The sequence below is a fragment of the Chironomus tepperi genome, unplaced genomic scaffold, assembly GCF_022539635.2.
Source record: "Chironomus tepperi strain 1889 unplaced genomic scaffold, CSIRO-AGI_Ctep_v1 contig_412, whole genome shotgun sequence".
In the NCBI taxonomy this organism is placed as follows: domain Eukaryota; kingdom Metazoa; phylum Arthropoda; class Insecta; order Diptera; family Chironomidae; genus Chironomus; species Chironomus tepperi.
This window is the reverse complement of record NW_027226534.1, coordinates 455,507-462,372: the sequence shown is the minus strand read 5'-3', so window position 1 is coordinate 462,372 and position 6,866 is coordinate 455,507.

Here is a 6,866-nt window from a genome sequence, read left to right as displayed (position 1 = left end):
ATGTAGTCATATGCACACGGCACGTCAAACGATTTGCTTGCTCTTTCTTTTTTCAGATTTTTCTGTGTGCGGCGTTTGGAAAATGATGAAAATAATTATCTATGAACATTTCCGTTTACAGCCCTGCCTCGCAAACACATCCATTCATCCCTTTCTAATAATTTTTCATATTATTACTTTTCAAAAAGGTGCTCTCAAAAATGCTATCAAAATGTCAAGTAGAAGAAGTCAAATTTCACCTTTTTTCAGCTTTTTTTTTTGATTGTGGATGAATGTTGTGGGTTGATTTAAAGATGATAATTTGCTGAAGGACACGAGACAGTTACTCTGACTTTTATGTTTACGCATTTCTTTTTGTTATTTGTTAACTCGTGCGGTGATATTTATTTTTGATGCAATTAGATTAAATTGTTTTTTTTTCTTTCTTTTTTTGAATGCAAAAATATTTTAAAATTTTGAAATTTATTTCAGCTTCTTTAGATTATACTCACTTCCTTCGCTGGCAGTACACATCATTTCTGATCCATGGCTTCTCTCAGATGACGCTTCGAGCTGGCACTATCGTTGGCTTCCGACTGTCAACTTCCAATATTATATCCAATGCTGTCTCTAACAACAGTCTCTTCCAAGAGTTTCTTGGTAGTCTACGTGATATTTTACTATCTAGACCCATTTATAAAGTCGGATTTAAATCCCATACTTAATCTAGCTTATGTAGGACTTCTAATAACATGTCCAGCCTATTGTAACTTGTTCAGTTTGGATCGTCTTATGATATCAGCGTTTCTATAAAGCTGGTGTAAGTCTGCATTACTCCTTTGTATTGTTGGTCATAAAGGTGACGTTTTAGTTTTGGGACAAATTAAGGGAAACAAACATGAAGAATTTTAGATTTTTAATTAGCATTTTCCCATCGAATTCAACTAATGCAAAATTTTACAGGTTTTGTAGCATTGAGAAAAAAAATACCGTTCACAATCTGTGTGTCTGCCGAGCATTGTGTGTAAATTGAAAGAGGAATCTCATAAGGGATAATGTCATTATAAGAGATTGGACTCCTTTAAATGGCTTTAAGCAACATTAGTAGAGTTTGAAGTGCATTGTGAATTTCTTAAATGATTTCATTGCCTCTAAGGGTTCCCTATGATGCGGCTGGAACCAGAACCGTGAATGAGTTCTATATTCAGGAATGTAACTGACTTCTTGATCCAATTCTGTATCAATTTCCAGAATAAATCTTGAGACAGGTTAGCTTGGTTAAAATCTGAGTCCGGATTCTATTGAATCTTGCTCCTGAACAGAAACATGATGACCTGGAGTCGGATTTTTTTAACTTCTCTATGCCATGTGCTTTTCAGTTTTGTTATATTATTCTGGAATCTCAAATCTCATTACTCTCTACAAAATTTACGATCCATAGCATGAATATTTATTTTACAGATCAATCAACCTCTAAATATACACCTGAAGCTATTGTTGGCTATTGCTGACACCAAATGCAACATTATCTCTTTCAACACCTTTCTTCTTTCACCTCCTTAAATATTTTCTGTCTCTAAATTATTCATTATTTTCTGAATCATTTAATCATCATCTTAAAGCCTCTCATCTTGTTCCAATTGTAAAATGCCAAAGGTGGCAAATGTAGTACAAGACATGAGAAAAAAATGAAGTCGACATGTGACATTTTTACTATTACCGGCATCGTAGATCGTAAATTTATTTAAAATATCAAATTTTTTTATGTTCAGATAATTTACACATGCTGACAAACTCATTGGGCGTTTTATGTTATTAATTTTATTTAAATAAATTTTGAATCATTTTTGATTTGATTTGAACTTTACATTTCATGTGAGGATCAATTGAAGTGAAGGAAGTGATGCAATCTGATGAAAATTGATCATATTTATGCATAGACTCTACAAATATCCACTTCAAGTGCTGAAAAAGCTACAAAAATTCCCAAAATTCTTTCAACCACAATAAATGGCAAATAAACATATCAAAATCAACAAACCAGCCAATAAGTTTCAACCTAGCAAATTTATTTTTTCCAATCCAATTAAATTCTTCATAAATTCTTAATTATTTTTCCTTTCATCGATGTATGAAGCAGGAGTTGTTCTTAAATGATGACTTGACCTTTCCTGAACATGTCTTAGATAGGGATTGATGCCTGGCCTTACTTACTTCGCTGGCCGTACAGACCAAGAGTGATCCATGGCCATCCTCAGTCGGCGCCTGAAGCTGGCTCTATCGTTGGCTACCGCTCGATATAATATGTCGAATTTAAATACCTTTAACATCGGAGTCTCCACAGGTTTTTTTATAGAATGATCGATACAATTCCTCATTGTTCCTGCTTAAATAACATTATATTAACCTAAATTTGACATTTTCTATGTTTTTGACATCGGCTTATCTTCCTAGTTATGTGAATTCACAGCTGCAATCGCATCATCCAATTTATTTACAATAGATTTCTATCAGAATTCAAATTTGAGTTGGATTTCGGATGTTAAAGTCGACTAGGCTCCGAACAAAATTCAAGTCGACTTTGAGCTTTGGATTCTATCGATTAGAGGACATTCATTTATTACGGTAGACTAGCCGACGTCCATTTTGCTAATTCAAGTCAGAGGGTTAATCAGATTTAATCAATGAAAATCCCAATAATTCCATCATGGCTCGTAGTATCGTAATGAATCACCTCGCAAAGTTCGAAACCTTTCTTCATCATTGATTCCACAGCTGCAAGTAAGCTCATATTACACACCATTTAAAAATGAGTCCCAAAAGAGTTTCGCTACATATACGATAGTATCTCATTTCCATCTCTTCATGTATTTAATGCCTACTTGTGCACCTATGTGTGGAAAAGCATGTTGATGAGATGAAAAAATTCTAAAAATAGCTAAATGACTCCATAGACTTATAGGATGGTGTGTGAGAGGAAAGAGGCATGTCGACTTTATGGATGTGGAATAAGAAAAATGAAGATTTATAAAATTTTTAAAATTTGATGAAATGTAAAATAAGCCATCGTGAGTTTTGTGAAGATTCTAGATTAAAATATTTATTAAAATAATTTGTGGATTGAAACATTTGTAACTTGAGTCATTCACTCATTATGATGACAGATTAAGATGGGTTTTGAAGCATTTTGTTACTATGTTGCATTACATATAGTTGAATTAAAAATGAAGTAGAATAGCTTAAAATGATAAGTTTCAACCATTGGTGCAGGGGCGGATTTAGGGTTGAAATATGGAAATTTTAACGATCCTCTCATCCATTTTGGGAGGATCAATTTAATAGATTTTCTTGCAAAACAGTTCCTGTTCTAACGATCCAGAATGTAATACTCAAGAATTATTGAGGAAAACAGGATACATTGGTTGTGACTAGAGAGACTAATGGACGTTTATTTAAACCCCCGCATTTCGTCATAAATCCCACTTTGGATGAGGATGTTGAGATTTTGTTGCAGAGGAGGTGGAGGTCATTAAACCGATTTTTCCTGTTACGTCAAAAGTGAACGACCCAATATCACATTTCAGAGTTGGCAGGACTCCAATGTGTAGGCACCTCACAAAAAGAGTGGAGTCGTCTTCATTAAAATCCGGATTCCATTGGAGTTGACTCCATTTTTTTCCACAAAGGTGCCTTTTTGGACTTTTGGGAGTTTGGACTCCTGCCATCTCTTGAATATGCAATCATTTGAAGATTTTTTGTCAGAAAATTGGAAAAATTTCTATCAGATAATGACAATACCGACCCAGCAATACTAAATTCCGGATCATGCAAGCTGTTGACAGAGACAATATTGCATTTGATATTAGAAATTGGCAGACAGGAGTCAATGATAGAGCCAGTTTCAAGTGGCATCTAAGAAGGAGGTCATAGATCGCGATTGATCTGCACACGAAGTAAGCTGTATTCTCTTTTCTGGAATCGATTAATTGAAGATTACATTCACAACGTGTTATTATAAGCCAAATAATTCACCCCAAAACGATAAATCTCCAAATAAATTATTTTATGCGTCACGCAGCAATAAAACATCAAAAATATTCTCTACAAAAAAATAATGATTGCCCCAACGTAGGCGTTATGAGAGGATCGATTCATCACACAGTATGAGAATATGTTTATGACACATCATGACTTAGTAATGCACGCAAATACTGGCTATAAGCCACTAAATTTCTCACTCGACTACAACGTCGACGTCGACTAAAATGTAAAAATGTCAGGTGAATAATGCTCGAAGACGTTTTGTGATCTTTAAATGGCCATAGCGATTTGGCAAAAAAAATAAACATAAAATTGAAAATTTTTTCTTTTGGGTTATTTTTAAAATATCAACAAAAAATTTATTTTAAAATTTCTATGAAAATTTTGTTTTTTTTTGGGGTATTTTTAGATATCGAAGATAAAAATCTTTTGTTTTTCATTAATTTTACGATTTTTTGTGTGTTGTTTTGGTTTGTTGTAGACTAAGCACTGATTATGTATGACTAATAGTGCTTATGTCCTATACAAATCGGGTCCACATAGTCGCAAGAGTACAGCTACGCTATTGTGTTAATAAAAAAATGTCAAAAAACTTAAGTTTGTCTTTAAATCTGTTTTTAATACAGTTAATCCACGCTAATTAGGTGTTGTCAGAGACATAATTAAAGGAAGGATTCTGGGAACCCCCAAGAAGAGCCGTCTCCTTCTTTGCTGACAAATAGATCAATTGTGATCCATAAATTTCCTTAGTTGGCGTCTGAAGTTGACTCTATCGAAGGTTATACCTTGCTAATCACCATTATCAAGCACATTGCTGTCTTCATCAAGAGTTTAATATCCTTCTTGGACACAATTAGAAGTTTCTATTTAAAACATGGCAAAGGTTAGCGTTCGTCCAAAAATTCATGCAGACAAAAAAATAAGGTTTGTAACCTTAAGTGAGCCTAACAGACAAATAGCATACTCAGACTTGCGGTTCTTTTTCGAACACTAGTTAAGGCTAAAGGTATCGTCACTACTGTTAAGGTTTGCTTGTATCATCTATGGTACTCAGTAATTGATAGTTTATATTCCATTTCTAAAATTATAAATCATTGTCATGCATGGCGGTGACATAATTAGTGCATAAATTTTGTCAACGCCTTGCAAAAGCCCCGTATGATTCCGCTCAATTCAACAATTTTAATTCAAATTCGATCTTTTAGAAAATCATCAGACTCATTGCATAATTCAGCAAAATACGATAATATTAATAAAATAGTCCCGCTAATTTATTGACCATAAAACATCAACTTTTTTAATTGTAAAATACCGAAAAGTTGATCATGCAAAAATAAATTTTTCAAATCGACTGAATCATAAATTTTGTTTTTTACTTTTGTCAAAAATAGACCGCATTGAAAATAGTCGATTATATCGTCATACAAATGATCTGTTTATAAACATACTTAGCCATGTTGATCTATGTCAAAATGAGAAAAACAGATGACTTATTTCAGGGACGTAGCCAAAAAATTTTTGTATGAAGAGGCAGAGGACAAATGCAAAAATTGAGGGACGATTTTTGGGATTTTTGACTTCTAAAACTCTAGCAAAATTAAGAATTATTCAAAAAATAGGAAGTTGACTCCCAAAGCTCTTCTTCCTGAATACGCCCCTGACTTATTAGATCTGTGTTTTGATCATTGAGATGTCAATTTGAAAAATAAGAACTGATTTGGTTGAGCAGAGATGAATGTCAATATTTTGTTGACTAATTCGGTGATTGGAAGACTATTTGGTGTAAATATTGATACAGAAGTCATGATTGTTAGTTATACTAGTCTATTGTGATTTATTACACTTAGTCAATTCACATCTGAAGACACAAAAGATTACGAGCAGTCAACATATGCTTCCGAATTGATAAATCTGTTATTGTTGCATCTCAGGAAAGCACATGAATACATATAGTCGGAAGACCTGATCCATGCTGCAGTTGCTCGTACTTCTGATTAGATTCGATAAAATCTGATCTTAGCTTGTCTCAGATCAGCTAAGTTTGCGGATTTTCGTCATTATCCACTCCGTCTGCCTTCTGGGAACGAAAAGCACAATTCAGAAAAATCCAACAATTTACAATCTAGATAAATGTTTGACGACAATTCAACAAAATTGTATGAGAAAGAATAAATTTTCCTTTCAAAGTCTCTCAAAAAAGCCTGATTCAGCTGACCATAAAAATAAATTGTGACAAAAGTGCACAGGTAGATTAAAAGTTGTTCATTATTTTCGTGATGATTAATTTACTTATTTTCCTACTCATCATTTCATTTAAGAGAAGAGATTTTCTGTGTGAGTAAAATTGCTTAAAAAGGCAATGAAGTCGAAACAATCTGTTTTGTATGCATGCATGCAAATTGAGGGGTTCTGTCAAGTAGTCTGAACAAAATTATAGAATCAATTTGAGCGGAACAATGTGGAAAAAGCAATTTGAAAACAGTCATCATTAGGGTTCAACTGAGTTTAGATTTTATTGAATTTTTGAGAACGAGACTGAGAACGGGCACGAAATCAAGACTTCAAGAGAGTTCTTCAAAGGCTTGGACTTAAGTCATGATTCATGTCAGGTCAATTCAACATACCATAACCAATCATTTTTACTATGTCAGTCAAGTTCAAACCATTTTCTAGAATCCATGGACTCCGTATCATCTATGATCTTTCACATGACAATCAATGACGGCAATTTGAATGGTTTTAAGCGAATCAGCGCGAACTTGACTTTTACCTCTAATGTTTCCCTTACATCAGTAGGATCAACTCAGAGCAACTCAATTAGTAAAATCAAATTTTCTCATGGGATG